The sequence below is a fragment of the Prionailurus viverrinus genome, chromosome C2 (genome assembly GCF_022837055.1).
Source record: "Prionailurus viverrinus isolate Anna chromosome C2, UM_Priviv_1.0, whole genome shotgun sequence".
In the NCBI taxonomy this organism is placed as follows: domain Eukaryota; kingdom Metazoa; phylum Chordata; class Mammalia; order Carnivora; family Felidae; genus Prionailurus; species Prionailurus viverrinus.
This window is the reverse complement of record NC_062569.1, coordinates 45,604,586-45,623,535: the sequence shown is the minus strand read 5'-3', so window position 1 is coordinate 45,623,535 and position 18,950 is coordinate 45,604,586. Positions and strand designations below refer to the sequence as shown.

General features: G+C 40.5%; 1 protein-coding gene and 1 non-coding gene across 19 annotated transcripts in view; one reads left to right on the top strand and one right to left on the bottom strand.

Annotated features, from left to right (window-relative positions):
* Window positions 1–18,950, bottom strand: part of MED12L (mediator complex subunit 12L) — a 699,797-nt gene that overhangs the window by 387,563 nt on the left and 293,284 nt on the right. For all 18 annotated transcript variants that reach the window (XR_007155629.1, XR_007155628.1, XM_047875167.1 and 15 more), the window contains 2 exons: window positions 15,763–15,867; window positions 10,900–11,052 (listed from right to left, as the gene is read on the bottom strand). The gene's annotated coding sequence lies outside the window, so the exon portion shown is untranslated. The remainder of the gene's footprint in view (window positions 1–10,899; window positions 11,053–15,762; window positions 15,868–18,950) is intronic.
* On the top strand, window positions 10,892–11,055 carry LOC125175878 (U1 spliceosomal RNA). Its single transcript, XR_007156040.1, has one exon. It is a non-coding gene; the product is annotated as a U1 spliceosomal RNA (small nuclear RNA).

The following is an 18,950-nucleotide window of genomic DNA, read 5'->3' as shown; positions in this document are numbered from 1 at the left end:
CAAATTGCCCTGATTTTTTTAATATTTTGTTTGAATGAGCATCTAAATAAACAAGATCTAGATATTGCAATTGGTTGATAGATATGCCTGAAGTATGGTTTGTATAGTAAGAGCAGGATAAAGGCTCGATTCTCTCCTCTTATTTACCACTTCTTAGCATCATATGTGGAATCCCAGTTCCTCAAAAGTTGGGTAATCTTTTCATCCTTTCTAGTCCTCCTGTAAAATCAGAGGGGTGGGATTAGGTAATACCTAAACTCCTTTTCATCTCTATGATTGTGATATTTTGTCTCCAACATCTCTCAGAATTGTGTAAACTTTTACATCAAGGTAGCTTTTACTTGAACCCTTCTTCCCCTCTGAGTGCTCTCTTTTCTGCCCAGCCAACTCTTATTCAACCTTTAAGTCCCAGCTAGGATGTTACCTCATGCGACATACATTACATGGGACAAATATTAATTGGACTCCTGCCTTTCTACTCACATTGCTTAATCCTCTGTCTACCCTCCTCCCATAGCACCTTGCTCTCACCTCTCTTGGTGTCCTTATTATAATGTACCTTAATTATTTGTCCATATATCTGTTTCTGATGATCGATCACATGTTGGTTCCCTGGGTCAGTGAGACCACAAATAAAATGTGGGTCTTACTGGAGTGATTCAATACTGGCTTCAGGCCTTAGAGATAATGAGAAAATTTCAGAACTGTGTTGGTGAACTCCAAAAGGTCTCTTGACTTTTTGTTATTTCCATTCAACTTCCTATATATAGGATACTAAGTATGCTCAGGCTCATTTTTAAATTGTCTGTAGGGATGGTCTTTATCTGACTCTATGCATTTTGGAGTAAATGGTAGCCATAATCTCCCAGCAATTTTCATCAGCCTCTGAAACAGGTTCCGCTTAAAATATGGCAATTTGAGATGACTGGTAACACAACATTTTGGGGGATTTAGCAACAGTGAACCCAAGAGAATGGGATTAGTTTTCCTCATGCATGTGTGTTTGTGTGTGTGCGTGCACGCTGCTATCATTTGGTCTCAGCTCATTTGATTTCAGAGCACAGGCTGCCAGTTAAATAACAAAAATAAGAATGAATTGATGGCTTATTTTGCAAACACGCTTTGCATAGAGTTGCAGGGTGGAAACTACCAAGGATGGGTTCCAATGCTGTCCTAATAGAATGAAGCTTGCCCTGTCTCACTTCTAGCTTGCTCTGTGAAAAACAACCAGAGGGGCTCAAAGGGACTTGGCCAGAATGTGTCTGATGTTTTAAGCAGATTTATGCTTCTATGTGAAGAAAAAAAAAAGGCAGCGCAAGATGGGCCTGGCCTGCTGTTAAAGTGTTCCTTAAAATCTTGGAAAGTATCTTAGAAACTACGTGGGCAATAGTATGAAACAATACCATTCCTATGACCCATGGAGAGCTAGATACTTTACCGGGCTATAAATATTGTAATGTCAGGATGCTCAGGAAAAAAAAATTAGGTATTAACCATGCAAAGAGGTCTTGGTTTATGCACATGGAGCAATTCTTTGCTACCATCTTTTCGCATCTTCCAAAAGTTCCAAGAGTTGGGTGACACAGAAATGATGTCACTGGCAACGTGAGGTTGACATTTCTCGTTGTTAGGAGCCACATAAACATTATGATTCAAGGAGTATTTTTGCCCAGTATCCTTAAGTATGTTCTAGATCCTTTGGGAAATTATTTCCAACTATGAAGAGTGCTCCCCAGGACCTGTGGAAAGTAGGCAGAGGTGGCAGCCACTGCAGCCTCATGTTAGGAATCGGGCTGCTGAAGTATTTCTCTGCTCTCTCTGCCCTCCCCCCAAAAACAAACAGTACAACCGCACCAAATATGCCCTTAAAAAAAAAAAAAAGACCCAATGCTTTAAAAATGCACTAGAGATGGGCACCTGGGTGGCTTAGTCAGTTGAGCATCTGACTCTTGATTTCAGCTCAGGTCATGATCTCACGGTTCACGGGTCCAAGCCCTGAGTCGGGCTCTGTGCTGTGAGTGGAGAGCCTGCTTGGGATTCTCTCTCTCTGCCCCTCCTTTGCTTGTGCTCTCTCTCTCTCTCTCAAAATAAATAAACAAAAAATGCTTTCGATATTACTTAAAATCTATGTAACACATTGGCATAAATCTAGTCCTGTTCCCCCAACCCCATCTCTTTCCCAAAGGACATTTTCGCATAAGGTGGGGGCTCTGATGGCTCCACATCATACCCACCGAGATTACTTCAGGCATAAAAGACACTTTGCAAGCATTATTTTGTTCAATCCTTCCAATAGCAGGCAGTATAGTTATTGCCATCCAGAGGTGGTGAAGCCTTCAGAGTTCCATTCACATTGGCTAAATTTTCAAGGGAGTCACACACACACACACACACACACACGCAGGGTAGACTGCCAATTTGTTAATCTGACTCAAAACTGAAACTACCAGGAGGCTGAGCTGGTCAGCTCATCCTCTCCCTCTTGAGCAAAGCCCCTGGGGAAAGCCAAGTCACTCACAGCTGGCTACATGGTATGATCACAGCCAAGAGAACCAAAGGCTCTTCAGGGGGAGAGTCAGGAAACTAGTGAGCCAGGCATGTGTATACCACCAGGCCTGTGGGCCAGTATCTGGCTCAGATGTGCCCACCCTCCAACCTTCTCACAACTTTGGTTCTTTTTTTTTTTTTTTTTTCCCCCAAGTAGGTTCAAGCTGGAGCCCAGCTCGGAGCTTGAACTCAAGACCCTGAGATCAAGAGTTAGATGCTTAACCAACTGAGCCACCCATGTGCCCCTGACAACTTTGGATAGTCCTACCCTAGAATCACCTCATTCAGCTAAAACAACGACTGATGACACATACTGTTCTGGGTCTTGAGAATAGAAGATAACCCAAATTGTCTAGCAGCTTCCGGGTCAGCGATCAACCGTGAGAGCAAGTCATCACTGTCTGAGTTAGCAACTTTGCTTATAGAAGTGCCACTCAAAGTGGAATCCATGGGTGCATCCTCTGTGAAAGGTATTCCTCCATGGAAACTTTTTCGTGTATTCTCATTTCTATGATAATGTAAAAGGGGACATGAACATATGCTGTTTCGTCTGGAGGCCACCTTATAAATGAGAATTGAATCATATACGAGATAGCAAAGGCAGGCCAAACACTGAGGCTGCCCTATAGTAGGCAGTAGAGGGTCACATGGGAAGAAGCAATTTAGTTTCACCCACCACTTCCAATTAATGCTGTTAACTGGAATTTTATTGGTTTTGCAGTTTTGTTTATTTGCCTTATAATAATACAAGACCTATAAATATAAGGCATTTATATGTAGTTTTACATACAGTTAATAAACATTATAATAAAAATAATGGAGATCAACCCCAGGGGCCATCAAAGAGTTTTCATTTTTTAAAGGGCTCTACACATTACTCAAATGTGAGGGTAATAGCTGACTTCAATTAATTACCTTGATTAGATTCTCTACTAGCAACACATTTCAGTTACTTATGTGGATGGATAAATTATCTCTCTTGTATTGAATTTTACTAATTGAACTCCAAGAAGCTATACCACAAACTCAGTAAATTGACAACACTATGAAAGTCATGTTCATTTCATGCATCATTCCCTTTCTTCCTTCCTCTCTTCTTTCTGTCAGCACACACAGGCATTGTGCTAAGGCCTACATTCGGTGGATACAAATATGAAAGGGATAGGAATGATCCCTGCCTTCATGGAGCTTATGGGTCTGAGCAGTGTTTTCTAGAGGCTCTGGATGATAAGCAATACATAGAGGACTGTTAAAACACACATTTCCAGAAGGGACTTCTGGGAAGATGGTAGAGTTGGGGGATCCCAACCTTACCTCATCCCATGGATACAACTAGATAGCACTCACATCAATGTATACAACCCAGAAAACAACCAGAAGACTGGCAGAACAGATTCTCCATAGCCAAATTTAGAGAAGGGGGTAGGAAGGGTGGAGACACGATGGGGAATTAAACAGACTCACACAACTGTCCACGGGAGGGAGGAGATGCTGGGGGCATGGAGAGGGGAGAGAAACAGACTATCACACCAGGAAGCCCACACAGGGAAGACAAATCCCCAAAACATGTGGCTTTGAAAACCAAAAGGGCATAATTTTGTGAATTCTTATAACAGCAGTTCTTAACACTTGGAACTTTAAAAATCTGTAGACTCAGATATGGGAGAGCTGGGAGGCCAAAAGGAAACTGAGTCTCTGCCCTTAAAGAAACAGCACAATAAACAGCGATTTTATTGAAGCAGAAATTTGAAAATTGCCTGGGGTACATAAGAGAGAGATTTGTTTATTAATCTCAGAGTGTGTGCTGAAGGGGCAGGGATCATGGGAGTCTTCTTCAGGGGGAAAAAAAAATCTGGCAGGCACCATATGCCTCCCTCACCCCCCAGCATAAACACAAGGACACCTGGAGATTCCACTGTGTCAGCACTTGCTATTTAGCTTGCTAACAGTGCATCCTGCCCCTAGGTTCTCCTGAAGACCTGAACCCTCTAATATGCCCTTAGTGGGAGCCCATACAAAGCAGTGTCACAAGACTGGCAGGGTACAAGCAGGGTCCTGACAGGAGCCAGCACCACGGCAAAGTGACTCCTGCCCCAGGGAGAGGGGAAGATAACCACACACACCAGTCTGACTGTGGTCCAGCAGTGGGTTGGAGGGAGACATCTGGTCTGACTGTAGGCCCCGCACACTAATGAAAGCTTCTCAGGGAACAGACAACACAGGGAAAATGCCCTCTAGTTTGATGCTACTGCATTTCTGGCAAACACCTGGTCTGACTCAACTCAAGCCCAAGGTGGCCCCAGACTGGCCCATTAACAACATAGGGACCAATCCTTGCCCACAACAGGCGAAGAGAGCCATTTCAGATGACAGGACTGAAGGTAGAAGTGGCACAGACACTACTACAATAGTAGGGCACATGCAACACACATAGGAGACATCCCTGAAGCACTAGGTTCTGGTGAACAGAGGATGCTGCACTGCAGGACACTATAGGACTTCTTCATAAGGCCACTACTTTCAAGAGCAGGAGACATAGCTGACATTCCAACCTCAAAAAATAGACACAGAGAGTTAGACAAAATGAGGGGACAGAGGAATATGTCACAGGACAAAATCACAGCAAGAAACCTAAATGGAACTGAGATAAATAATATGCCTGATCAAGAATTTAAAGCCATGGTCATAAAAATATTCACTGGACTTGAGTGGAGGAACTCAGTGAGACCCTTAACAAAGGATAGAAAACATAAAAAAAAACAGAGATGAAGAACACAATAAAGGAAATTAAAAATACACTAGATGGAATAAATAGTAGACTAGAGGAAGCAGATGATTGGATCAGTGACCTGGAAGACAGAGTAATGGAAAGCAATCATGCTGAACAGGAAAGAGAAAAACAAATTTTAAAAATGGAAACAGATGTAGGAAATTCAGTGACACTTTCAAGTGTAATAACATCTGCATTATAGGAATTCCAGAAGGAGAAGAGAAAGAAAAGGGGGAAGAATGTTTATTTGAAGAAATAATAGCTGAAAACTTCCCAAACGTGGGAAAGGAAACAGAAATCCAGATCCAGAAGGCACAGAGAACCCCCAACCAAATCAACCCAAGGAGGTCCACACCAAGACACATAGTAGTTAAAATGGCAAAAAGTACTGATAAAGAGAGAATTTTAAAAGCAGCAAGAGAAAACAAAAGTTACATACAAGTGAAACCCCATAAGGCTATCAGCTGATTTCAGCAGAAATTTTGCAGGCCAGAAGGGAGTTCATGACTTATTCAAAGGGCTGAAAGAAAAAAAAAAAAACCTGCAGCCAAAATACTACATGCAGCAAGACTATCATTCAGAATAGAAGGAGAGATAAAGAGTTTCCCAGACATACAAAAGTTAAAGGAATTCTTCAGCAATAAACCAGCTGAACAAGAAATGCTCAAGGGCACTCTTTGAGTGGGAAGGAAAGCCTATAAGTAGGAGCAAGAAAAATAGGAAGCACAAAGGCAGCAAAATTAAGTATATCTAGAAAAATCAATGAAGAGATTCACAGAATAAGAAGATATGAAGTATGACATCTTATGCCTGAAACAGGGTAGGGATAAGAGTGAAGAATGGGTTAAATCTTAAGCAACCATCAACTTAATACAGACTGCTACATACAGAAGGTGTTATATACAACCAAATGGTCACCACAAATCAAAAAGTAGTAATAGACATGCAAAAACTAAAAAGAAAAGGGGTGCCTGGGTAGCTCAGTTGGTTAAGCATTCAACTCTTGATTTAGGCTTAGGTTATAATCTCATGATTCATGAGTTTGAGCCCCTTATCGGGCTCTGTGCTGAGCATGGAGTCTGCTTGGGATTCTCTCTCTCCTTCTCTCTCTGCCCCTCCCCTACTCATGCTCACTCATGCTCTGTCTCTCTCTCTCTCTCTCTCTCTCAAAATAAATAAACATTTTTAAAAAATAAACAGAAAGGAATCTAAGCGTATCACTAAAGAAAGCCAACAAACCATGAAACAGAGCAAGAGAAGAAAGAGTCAGAGAAAACCTGTAGAAACAACCATGAAACAAGTAACAAAATGGCAAAAAATACATAATCTATGAATAATTGGTTTGCGTGTAAATGGACTAAATGCTCCAATAAAAGGACATATGGTAATGGAATGGTTAAAAAAGCAAGACTCACCTAGAAGCTGTATATAAGAGACTAATTTCAGACTAAAAGACACATGCAGATTGAAAGTAAAGGGATGGAAAAGCATTTATCATGCAAATGGAAGTGAAAAGAAAGCCAGGACAGCAAAACTTATATTGGACATTAAAATAGACATTAGAGGTGCCTGGGTGGCTCAGCCAGTTGGGCGACTGACTTCAGCTCAGGTCATGATCTCTCAGTTCATGAGTTTAAGCTGTCAGCACAGAGCCTGGAGCCTGCTTCAGATCTGTGTCTTCCTCCCTCTCTGCCCCTTCCCCGCGTGTGTTCTGTCTCTCTCTCAAAAATAAATAAAATAGACATTAAAAGAAAAACTGGGGTTGCAGGGGGCACCTGGCTGGCTCAGTTGGTTAAGCATCCAACTTTGGCTCAGGTCATGATCTCATGGCTGGTGAGTTTGAGCCCCATATTGGGCCCTGTGCTGAAAGCTCAGAGCCTGGAGCCTGCTTCAGATTCTGTGTCTCCTTCTCTCTCTGCCCCTCCCCTGCTCATGCTCTGCCTCTCTCTCTCTCTCAAAAATAAATAAACATTAAAAATTTTCAGAAAAAAAATTCTAAAAAAACAAGAGAAAAAAAGACAAAAAAGAACACTATATAATTATAAAGGGAACAACCCAACAAGAAGATATAACAATTGTAAATATTTATGCACCCAACATGAAAGCATCAAACACATAAAGCAGGGGCGCCTGGGTGGCTCAGTCGGTTGAGAGTCCGACTTCAGCTCAGGTCATGATCTCACTGTCCGTGAGTTCAAGCCCCACACCCGGCTCTGTGCTGACAGCTCAGAGCTTGGAGCCTGTTTCAGATTCTGTCTCCCTCTCTCTCTGCTCCTCCCCCACTCATGCTCTGTCTCTGTCTCTCTCTGTCTCTCTCAAAAATAAACATTTTTAAAAAAGAATTAAATACATAAAACAGCTAACAACAAACATGAAGGAAGTAATCAATAGTAATATAATAACAGTAGGGGACTTTAACACATCACTTACATCAATGGATAGGTTATCCAAATAGGAAATTAACAAGGAAACAATGGCTTTGAATGACACACTGGGCCAGATGGATCTAACAGATATATGAAGAACAGCCCATCCTAAAACAGAATACATATTTTTTCCCTTAATCTTTCTTCTTTTAGTAAATTCTACTCCCAGTGTGGGGCTTAAACTCAAACTCTTTATCGTAAGATAAAGAGTCACGTGCCCTACCAACCGAACCAGTCAGGCACTCCACATTCTTTTTTAAGTGCACATGGAACATTCTCCAGAATAAGCCACATATCAGGCCACAAAAAAGTCTCAAAAAGACTGAAGTCATACCATGCATCTTTCCCGACTAGAACGCTATGAAACTGGAAATCAATCACAAGAAAAAATCTGGAAGGAACACAGATACATGAAGGTTAAGTAACTTGCTATCAAACAATGAGTGGGAGAACCAAGAAATCAAAGAAAAAATAAAAATATACATGGTGACAAATGAGAATGAAAACACAATGGTCCAAAATTTTGAGGATGCAGCAAAAGCTGTTCTAAGAGGAGAGTTTATAGCAAGAGAGGTTTACTTTAAGAAGCAAGAAAAATCTTGAATAAACAACCTAACCTTACACCCAAAAAATCTAGAAAAAGAAGTAAAAAAAACCCTAAAATGAATAGAAGGAATGAAATAATAAAGATTAGAGCAGAAATAAAATAGAAACAAAAAAGTAATAAAACAGATCAATAAAGCCAGGAGCTGCTTCTTTGAAAGGATTAACAAATGGATAAACTTTCATCCAGACTCATTAAAAAAAAAAAAAAGAAAGAAAAGAAAAGAAAAAAGAGAGAGAAGACTCAAAATCAGAAATGAAAGAGAAGAAATAACCCCCTGACACCATAGAAATGCAAAGAATTATAAGACAACATTATGGAAAATTATATGACACCAAATTGGACAACCTAGTCAAATGGATTAATTCCTAGAAACATATAACCTACCAAAACTGAATCAGGAAGAAATAGAAAATTTGAACAGACCAATTACCAGCAATTGAATTGAAATTGAATCAGTAATCAAAAATTTTCCAGCAAGCAAAAATCTAGGACCAGATGGCTTCACAGGTGAATACTACCAAACATTTAAAAAAGAGTTAATACCTGTTCTTCTTAAACTATTCCAAAAATTAGAAGATGAAGGAAAGCTTCCAAATTCATTCTACAAGGTCAATATTGCTCTGATACCAAAACCAGATAAAGATGCTACCAGAAAAAGAGAATGAGAGGCCAATATTTCTGATGACATAGGTGCAAAAATCCTTAACAAAATACTAGCAAACTGAATCCAACAATACATTAAAAAAATCATTCACCACAATCAAAGTGGGATGCAAGAGTGGTTCAATATTTACAAACCGATCAACGTGATACATATGATCATTTCAATAGGTGCAGAAAAACTATTTGGCAAAAGTGTAGCATCCATTCATGATAAAACCCTCAACAAAGTAAGTTTGGAGGGAATATACTTCAACATAATAAAGACCATATACAAACAACCAACAGCAAACACCATACTCAATAGGGAAAAACTGACAGCTTTTCCCCTAAGAATAAGACAAGGATATCCCCTTACCACCTTATTCAACATAGTACTGAAAGTGCTAGCCACAGTAATCAGACAAGACAAAGAAATAAAAGGCATCCAAATTGCTAAAGAAGAAGTAAAACTATCACTATCTGCAGGTGATGTGACCCTATATATAGAAAATCCTAAAGACTCCACTGGAAAACTACTAGAATCGATAAACGAATGCAGTAAAGTCACAGGACACACAATCAATATACAGAAATTTGTTGCGTTTCTTGCGGTGCCTGGGTGGCTCCGTCGGTTAAGCATCTGACTTCGGCTCAGGTCATGATCTCATGATTCATAAGTTTGAGCCCGGCGTCGGGCTCTGTGCTGACAGCTCAGAGCCTGGAGCCTGCTTTGAATTCTGGGTCTCCCTCCCTCTCCTGCCCCTCCCCCACTTGTGCTCTGTCTCTGTCTCTCAAAAATAAATAAATAAATGTAAAAGAAAAAAAGACATTTGTTGTATTTCTGTACATTAATAATAAAGTAGCACAAAGAGAAATTAAGAAAACGATCCCACTGACAACTGCACCAAAAATAATAAAACACCAGGGTGCCTGGGTGGCGCAGTCGGTTAAGCGTCCGACTTCAGCCAGGTCACGATCTTGCGGTCCGTGAGTTCGATCCCCGCGTCGGGCTCTGGGCTGATGGCTCAGAGCCTGGAGCCTGTTTCCAATTCTGTGTCTCCCTCTCTCTCTGCCCCTCGCCCGTTCATGCTCTGTCTCTCTCTGTCCCAAAAATAAATAAACGTTGAAAAAAAAAATTAAAAAAAATAATAAAACACCTAGGAATAAACCTAACAAAAGAGGTGAAAGATCTGTACTCTGAAAACTATAAAACACCAATGAAAGAAATTCAAGATGACAAACAAATGGAAAGGTATTCCATGCTCATGGATTGAAAGAACAAATATTGTTAAAATGTTCATACTACCCAAAGCAATTTACAGATTTAATGCAATCCCTATCAAAATGCCAACAGCATTTTTCACAGAACTAGAACAAATAGTCCTAAAATTTGTATGGAACCACAAAAGACCCTAAATAGTGAAAGCAATCTTGAAAAAGAAAAACAAAGCTGGAGGTATCACACAATTCCAGATTTCATGTGATATTACAGAGCAGTTATAATTAAAACAGTACGGTACTGGCACAAAAATAGACACATAGAAAAATGAAACACAACAGAAAACCCAGAAATAAACCCACAATTATATGGTCAATTCATCTTCAAGAAAGGACGCAAGAATATGCAATGGGAAAAAGACGTCTCTTCAAAAAACAGTATTGGGAAAACTGGACAGCTACATGCAAAAGAATGAGATTGGGCCAATTTCTTACACCATACACAAAAATAAACTCAAAATGGATTAAAGACCTAAATGTCATACCTGAAACCATAAAAATCCTAGAAAAGAACACAGGCAGTACTTTCTCTGACATAGGCCATTGCAACATTTCTAGATATGTCTAGAGGTAAGGCAACAATAAACTATTGGGACTACACCAAAATAAAAAGCTTCTGCAATACTTACCTGGCAGGGGAGATACCATGATCACGAAGGTGGTTTTCCCAGGGTGAGGCTTATCCATTGCACTCCGGATGTGCTGACCCCTGCGATTTCCCCAAATGTGGGAAACTCGACTGCATAATTTGTGGTAGTGGGGGACTGCGTTCATGCTTTCCCCTGGCAAAAAAAAAAAAGAAAAAAAAAAAGCTTCTGCACAGGGAAGGACACCATCAACAAACTATAAGGCAACTTACTGAATGGGAGAAGATATTTGCCAATGACATATCCAATAAAGGGTTAGTAACCAAAATATTTGAAGAACTTACAAAACTCAATACCCCAAAACCAAATAATCCAATTTAAAAATGGGCAGAAGACATGAAAAGACATTTCTCTGAAGAAGACATCTATATGGCCAACAGACACACGAAAAGATGCTCAACATCACTCATTCTCAGGGATATGCAAATTAAAAATACAATGAGATATCACCTCACACCTCTCAGAATGGCTAAAATCAAAAACAGGAAACAAGTGTTTGTTGACAAGGATGTGGAGAAAAAGAAACCCTTTTGCAGTGTTGGTGGGAATGCAAACTGGTGCAGCCACTCTGGGAAACAGTATGGAGTTTCCTCAGAAAGTTAAAAATAGAACTACCCTATGATCCAGGAATCACACTACTGGGTATTTACCCCCAAAATACAAAAACTCTAATTCAAAGGGATACATGCTCCCGTATGTTTATAGTGGCAGCATTATTTACAATAGTCAAGTGTCCATCAGTAGATGAATAAAGAAGTGGCATATAGATACAATGGAATATTATTCAGCCATAAAAAAAGAATGAAATCTTGCCATTTGCAACACAGATAAAGCTAGAAAGTATATTGCTAATCGAAGTAAGTCAGCCAAATACTATATAATCTCACTCATGTGTGGAATTTAAGAAACAAAACAAATGAGCAAAGAGAGAGAGAGAGAGGGAGAGAGACAGAGAGAGAGAGAGAGAGAGAGAGAGAGAGAGAAACAAACCAAAAAACAGACTCTTAACTATAGAGAACAAACTAATGGCTCCCAGAGGGGAGGTGGGTAAGGGGGTGGGTGAAATAAATGATGGGGATTAAGACTACACTTACTGGGATGTGTGGGTGGCTCAGTCTATTAAGTGTCTGACTCTCAATCTTGGCCCAGATCATGATCTCACTGTTTGTGAATTTGAGCCCCACGTCGGACTCTATGCTGACAGTGCAGAGCCTGCTTGGTTTCTCTCTCTCCACCCCTCCCTCTGTCTCTGTCTCTGTCTCTGTCTCTGTCTCTCAAAATAAATAAATAAACTTAAAAAAAAAAAAAAAGAATATACTTATCATGATGAAATAAAACCGGAGCACTCTTCAGTGAGAAGGATAGTGGTAAGGCAGCTGGTGAAGCCAGTAAAGTGGGGCCAGAGGACAAATGGCAAGAGTCTCAAAGGGATAGGGTGGACCCATCTTCCCTGAGGGTGGAAGCGAATGGTGTAGAGACTCTGGAGGACTTGTAGGACAGGCAGCCTCCATTAGCCAGGCTACAGCCTGAGGGACAAGTAATATCCTTTAAAATGAGGCTGGTCTCAAGGATATCAGATGGAGTCTTTAGGGACGCAATGAGGATATGGGGGATTTTGTTCACCAGAACAAGGTTGTTGAGGGAGGTAGGAAAGAAGTGTGAAGGAGAAATCCAGAGCAGGATGGACAGAACAGACACGACCAGAAGAAATTACAGCTGCATATTGAGTAAGGATTACAGGGGGGTGTGGAATGGAGGGATTAGGGGGCTCCAAAATTTGTTGGAAGCTCTTGAGTGTCCTGGTTACAGCCTGGGTACGTTATTCTTCCCAAAGAATTTAAAGTCTCCGGTGGGTGAGAAGACACTAGTCCCTCTGGGAGGAGTCAGAGGAGATGTGACCTTGAGTGTAAAGACACAGAAGAGAGGCTTAGTCAGGGCTCAAGACTGAGGCAATAGGAATGGGGCTTTCAAAGAGGGATGGATGCCCAGGCTTGGGGTGGTAAAGTTCTTGCACTCTGCTCAGAGGGCTCCATGGGAACATCTGGCACAGAGCAAGTATGTCAGTCGACTTGAATTCCAATCTGATCATTTGAGTTGATTTTTTTTTTAGTAATCTCTACACTCAACTCGGGGCTTGAACTCATGACCCCGAGATAAGAGTCGCATGCTCTTCCAACTGAGCCAGCCAGACACCTCACAATATGTGATCATTTGAAAGAAATGGAAAGTCACTGAGCAACTGCTCTCTTGTTAATTGTTTCAGAGGTAGAAGGGCTCTGAGAGTGGAATTAAAATAATGCCCCCGCATGCTCACATCATAAAAGCATAGTAGCGAGCATATCACACTGGCTTGCTATGATGCACGAGGAGATGGTTCTGTATGAGAAAAAACATCTTGTTGGTTTTGGAGCCAAAAAATCAAAGCTGTAAAGACCATATGATCTGTGGCAGCAGTTGCTCCTCAAAGATAGGTTTATAAGTAATCAGAGTAGGAGGCCTTGCTGGGTACGGCATGAATCTTTCCAAATGCTGTTAACTGGCACAAAAGGATGCCAACTTTATTCTACTTCAACTCCTATTCTGTTACCCTAATATGAATGAAAGAATTACAATAACATTTAGGATTAGTGGAGTACTTCAAGATACCTACATCTCAATGAAGTATTTCCTTATTCTGTATTTCACGCAGATATTTTCTTATCTACTCGATATTCAGTGGAATGCATGTGAGCCAGAAACTGCAATAATATGAAGAGAGTTGAAGATGCAAGGAAAAAAAAGAGATTGGGGCTCCTGGGTGTCTCAGTTGGTTGAGCATCCGACTTCGGCTCAGGTCATGATCTCACGGCCCGTGAGTTCGAGCCCCAGGTTGGGCTCTGTGCTGACAGCTCGGAGCCTGGAGCCTGCTTTGGATTCTGTGTCTCCCTCTCTCTCTCTGCCCCTAAACCACTCACATTCTGTCTCTGTCTCTCTCAAAAATAAATATTTTTGAAAAATTTAAGAAGAAAAAAGAGACAATAATATGAATGTCACATTTTTTTCTCACTTTTTTTTTTAACAGTAGGAAGTACTAGAGTATTATAGTGCACTGAGATGAACAGAGTATGTTAAGAGATACTAGTACGTTAAGTAAGATGGAACTCATGCTTCCATTTCAATAGTGCTAGTATCTCTGACGGAGTTTGATCTGAAAGCAGTTTTATTATTTTGCATTTATACATAAGCCTCAAGAGCGATGGATTTCAGGGGTACCTGGATGGCTCAGTCGATGGAGCACGTGGCTCTTGATCTCGGGGTTGTCAGTTTGAGCCCCACATTGCGTGTACAGGTTACTTAAAAATAGAATTAAAAAAGAAAGAGGAACAGATTTCACATGTGGCTTTGTCATTATAAGTAAAGGGGGGAGGCAGGAGCTATGGCATACCTCACTACTTTTGAGCTACTCTATATAAATAACTCCCTGCACTTTATCATGAAAGTGGATTTGACCTTTAGGGAAAGACCTTTTTTATAAGGCAATCGATTTTTGCCATTCCCTGGAGCGTTTACTTAAGAAAGATTTTCCTGTGATCAACCTTCCCTGGAAAAGACATTATGTCTAACAAACACCATTTCCTATATCAAAATTGGATGGCCTAAAATCCGAGCTTAGAGTGTGCTGTGATATTCTCTTAAGGTAGAGAGGCATCATGACTTGAATGGATAATTTCAGATTAGGCTACAGAAATACTGTATGGAGACATTGTGCTCTAAAAAGGAGTTTTTTTCTACCATAAATTGTTTTGACAGGTTTACCATCCATCACCGATCTCTTGATATTGCAAAAGGGAATTTATGAGAAGGAACACGGCTTCTTCTTTCTGACTGAGTGCTAGACTGGAGATGTCCTGGGGAAGAGAGACCTTAACAAGGCTTGGAGGAAAGGCATCCATAGAGTATTTATGATTCTCTCCACTTCCTTTCTTTAAAGTATTGTAATTGAGGTCATTATAAATCTTTGAAAGCAGCACTTCTGTCCTGTAGGCTATACCCACTACCAGCAGATATTTATAGAAATAAAATAGTAGCTCGCATCCCTTCAGTAAAGTTCCACAAAGCTGGTTCCAAATAAAAATGAATAAATAATGTTGACCTAAGCCTTGTAGATAATGTTAAAAAGCAAAAAAATTGATTAGGCCATCAGTTCTGTTATGTGCTGACACTAACACCCTCGCATTTGAGAAGTTGGCTTACTTTAAGAGAAAATGGTTTAGAAGATGCAAGGAAAAACAAACCAAAAAAACCCATTAATAGATATTGATTTTGTTACATCAATTTGATAACTTTGTGATTGCATTTTAACAGTGGTAAACTAACTGAGTTAGTACGAGTTGGTAAAAAAAATTATTTATATAATTGTGTACATATGTTATAACCTATATTATACACAAATACATATACACACAGATACATGTACCTATAGATACATATACATATGTATGTGTGCATGTCAACTTTGTCATTTCTATTTCAGGGTCAGTGAAAAGATTTGAGATTCAAAAATTAACTGCAATGATGCTGACGTGCATTAGAAATCAATTCTCAACCATGGCAATTCAGACTGCTTATTCATGATAGCGAGAGAATAAATATGAAGCTTGACCAACTTTTAAGAATCACCGTTCCCTCCTACATTTCAGAGGAGGAGAGTCCTCTATACTGAAGATATATGTTTGAAATAATACAGTTTTCATTGTGGTACTTTCTTTAAGTACCTGCGTTAACACATCACATTTAAGCTTACATTATTCCTAGGATTTCTTTAAAACGCATACATGTCAAAGAGCCAGAAAGCTGTCAACTTACATTTCTTTAATTTCTGAGTTTTGAGGCAGTGATCTTACTGTGTTCATGTCTACATCCTTGGTTCCATGGACAACGTCATACACACAGTGGGTCTTCTACAAATGCCTGTTGGATGAAAGAGTAGAGGAATGAATGAAGCTTTAGGGTAAGGGGAAACTGTAAAAAGTCACTTCCCTTCCATTACGATTCAACCTGAAGCATTCTACAGCCTCTTTCAATTGACTTTCACATTCATATTCTGGTACAGAAGCAGCCCTGGGCTCTTATATTTCCTCCACAGGAGGGATATTAGCACACATCACATCATATTATGGTTTGCTGAATGTGTTAATCTCTCTTAGAAGATTCTGAAGTCTACGCCTTTTCCAGTTTTATACTTCTGGTGCCTAGCATGGTATGTGCTACATGATAGATTTTCAGTAAATATTCCATGAATGAACGGGAAGACTTCTGGAATAGCATCCTAGTCTTTTGTGGCTTGACCTTGGTCAAGTCATCGCACTCTGGGGATCAAAGTTTCCTCAGCCCTAAAGCAAATGTTTTTTGTCTTTCTGTGCCTCCTACTACAGACTAGAAATACTTGGCTGTAGGGTGGTACCAAAGGTTGAGTAACTTGCGAGAAATTTTCTCCCACATAGAACTTCTTAGAAACGAGGAGGGGGAAGGAACTAGCATTTATTATGTGACTTAAATAATCAACTTTGTAGTCACATGTGAGATCGGATGCTATTATTCCAATTTTATAGATAAGAAAAATGAGCTTCAGAGAGGTACATAATTTGCCCAAGATCACACAGTCAGTCAACGGTTGGGTCAGGATTCAAGTCTAGTTCTACTGACTTTAAAAGCCCATTTATTTGCCTTTATGCACATGATCCCACCTGTTTACATTCTGATAAGAAAGAAAACTAGTTTTCACTGAGGGTAGGATATATTCTTTCCATTTTGTGCTTCTTTTCTTTATAATTTGAATCAAGGAAAAATATGGGAGATTCTTGCTGGGAATGTATTCCCTAATTGCATTTCATCTGCTTAAGCTCCATGAAGGAAGTTGAAATTGAGGGCATGCCAAAATAAGGAAAAGACACCGTGTGGCAAATCATAAGCAAGATGACACTACCACCTAGACAATACTGGTGGAAAAACAAGAAAGTGACAGGACAGCCCTGGTCAGCTGGAAAGAGAGCCAAGGCTGTTTGCCTGATAGGAGCAAAAGGAGGAGGTCAGGTCATGGTCACTGACATAAGAAATGACAAGCCTGGGATCGTTTCACAGGAAAAGTCCCATAAGGTTCTCCTCATCCTGTGGTATATTAGATGGTGAGACGCCATGGCATATGCTATGATGGGCACAGACCACTGCATTAGAACGTCTATCTATCTATCTATCTATCTATCTATCTATAGTTTATTTATTTTTGAGAGACAGAGTGCAAGCAGGGGAGGAGCAGAGAGAGGGAAACACAGAATCCGAAGCAGGCTCCAGGCTCTAAGCTGTCAGCACAGAGCCCAATGCGGGGCTCCAATCCAGGGACCGCAAGATCATGACCTGAGCTGAAGTCCGACACCCAACAGATTGAGCCACCCAAGGCGGCCCTCTTTGTATTTATTTAAAAAATTTTTTTAATGTGTATTCAGTTTTGAGACAGAGGGAGACAGAGTGTAAGTGAGGAGGTGCAGAGAGAGATTGGGAGACACAGAATCCAGAACAGGCTCTAGTCTCTGAGCTATCATCACAGAGCCCAATGTGGGGCTCGAACTGGGGAATGTTGAGGATCAGGACCTAAGCCAAAGATGGATGTCTAACCAACTGAGCCACCCAGCCACCCCTCTTTTTTTTTTTTAAGTTTATTTAGTTATTTACAGAGAGACAAAGACAGCGTGAATAGGGGACGGACAGAGAGAGAGGGAGAGAAAGGATCCCAAGCAGGCTCCATGTTGTCACTGCAGAGCGCTACTCGGGGCGTGAACCCATGAACCATGAGATCATGACCTGACCAGAAACCAAGAGTCAGAGGCTTGACCGACTGAGCCACCTAGGTGCTCCCTAGAACTTATATTTCTAATCTAATGTTAGATCCCTCATAGGGATCTATTTAAGAACTATTCTTTAGACTTTTTACTGCTTGATTTTATCAGGTTAACTTTCTATGTAACATTTTTTAATGTTATAAATGGAATAATTCTAGGGATCTGTGTGTTAATGAGGTCAAACTGCCCCACACAATCATAGGAGCAGTGTAGGACGGATTTGTATCTGCTCTCTACAGGAAACCTGAAGCAGGTTGATGATGTATTTGACAGAAAATGTAAATGGTTTCTGTAATGCCCAATTTTCTTCCTGCTACCTCACCTTAGGTCTCCTCAAAAGTTACATATTAATTCACTATACTCAGGTAACCTTCCAAGCTTTTAAAATAACATGTCTTCAAATAGAAGTTTTAAAAATATAAATTGGACGGGAAGAAAGGGAGAGGAGAAGCTCCTATAAGTTTTATCTGTGTAAGAAACCAGGTGGCCAAGGGTCAGCCAACCAACATTGGTTAAGTGGCACTGGCTCGGCCTGGGATAAACCATATTAAGCTAGGGAATTTTTCTTTGCACTTTAGAAAAGAATATTCACCATCAGAATCTTTGTTTCTGACATAATTCTTCAATGAAAGGGACCAGGGCTCCTCAGAAAAATAGGGAATTCTAAGACTGGCACAGGAAATATACAAGATGAGCCCAGAGCGTCCTGAGGTGCCAGAACGCAAGGAAGCGCTCAAAGAAACAAAACACAACCATTGTTGGGGGCATGTTAAAGAAACACAGGAGCCAAGTACAGAGCTCCCACTGGGCAAAACCAGAACAATTTGAGCAAATAAATAAAGTAGTATTGGATTAGAGCCCAAAGTACAAAATAAATATCCATGAGTCCATACTGATATAGATAAATGATTTAATAAATAAATAAATAAAGGGAGAGAAGAGACAAATCTCTTATGCAGACGAGTTCCAAATTATTTATGTAACACTTTTCTGTCTAGGAGGAGGAGCATAACTTCCCTCTCCTGAGTGCAGGCAATGCAGAGTAACTTCCTTACAAAGGGCACACTGTGGGGGCGCCTGGGTGGCTCAGTCGGTTAAGCGGCTGACTTCGGCTCAGGTCACGATCTCGCGGTCCGTGAGTTCGAGCCCCGCGTTGGG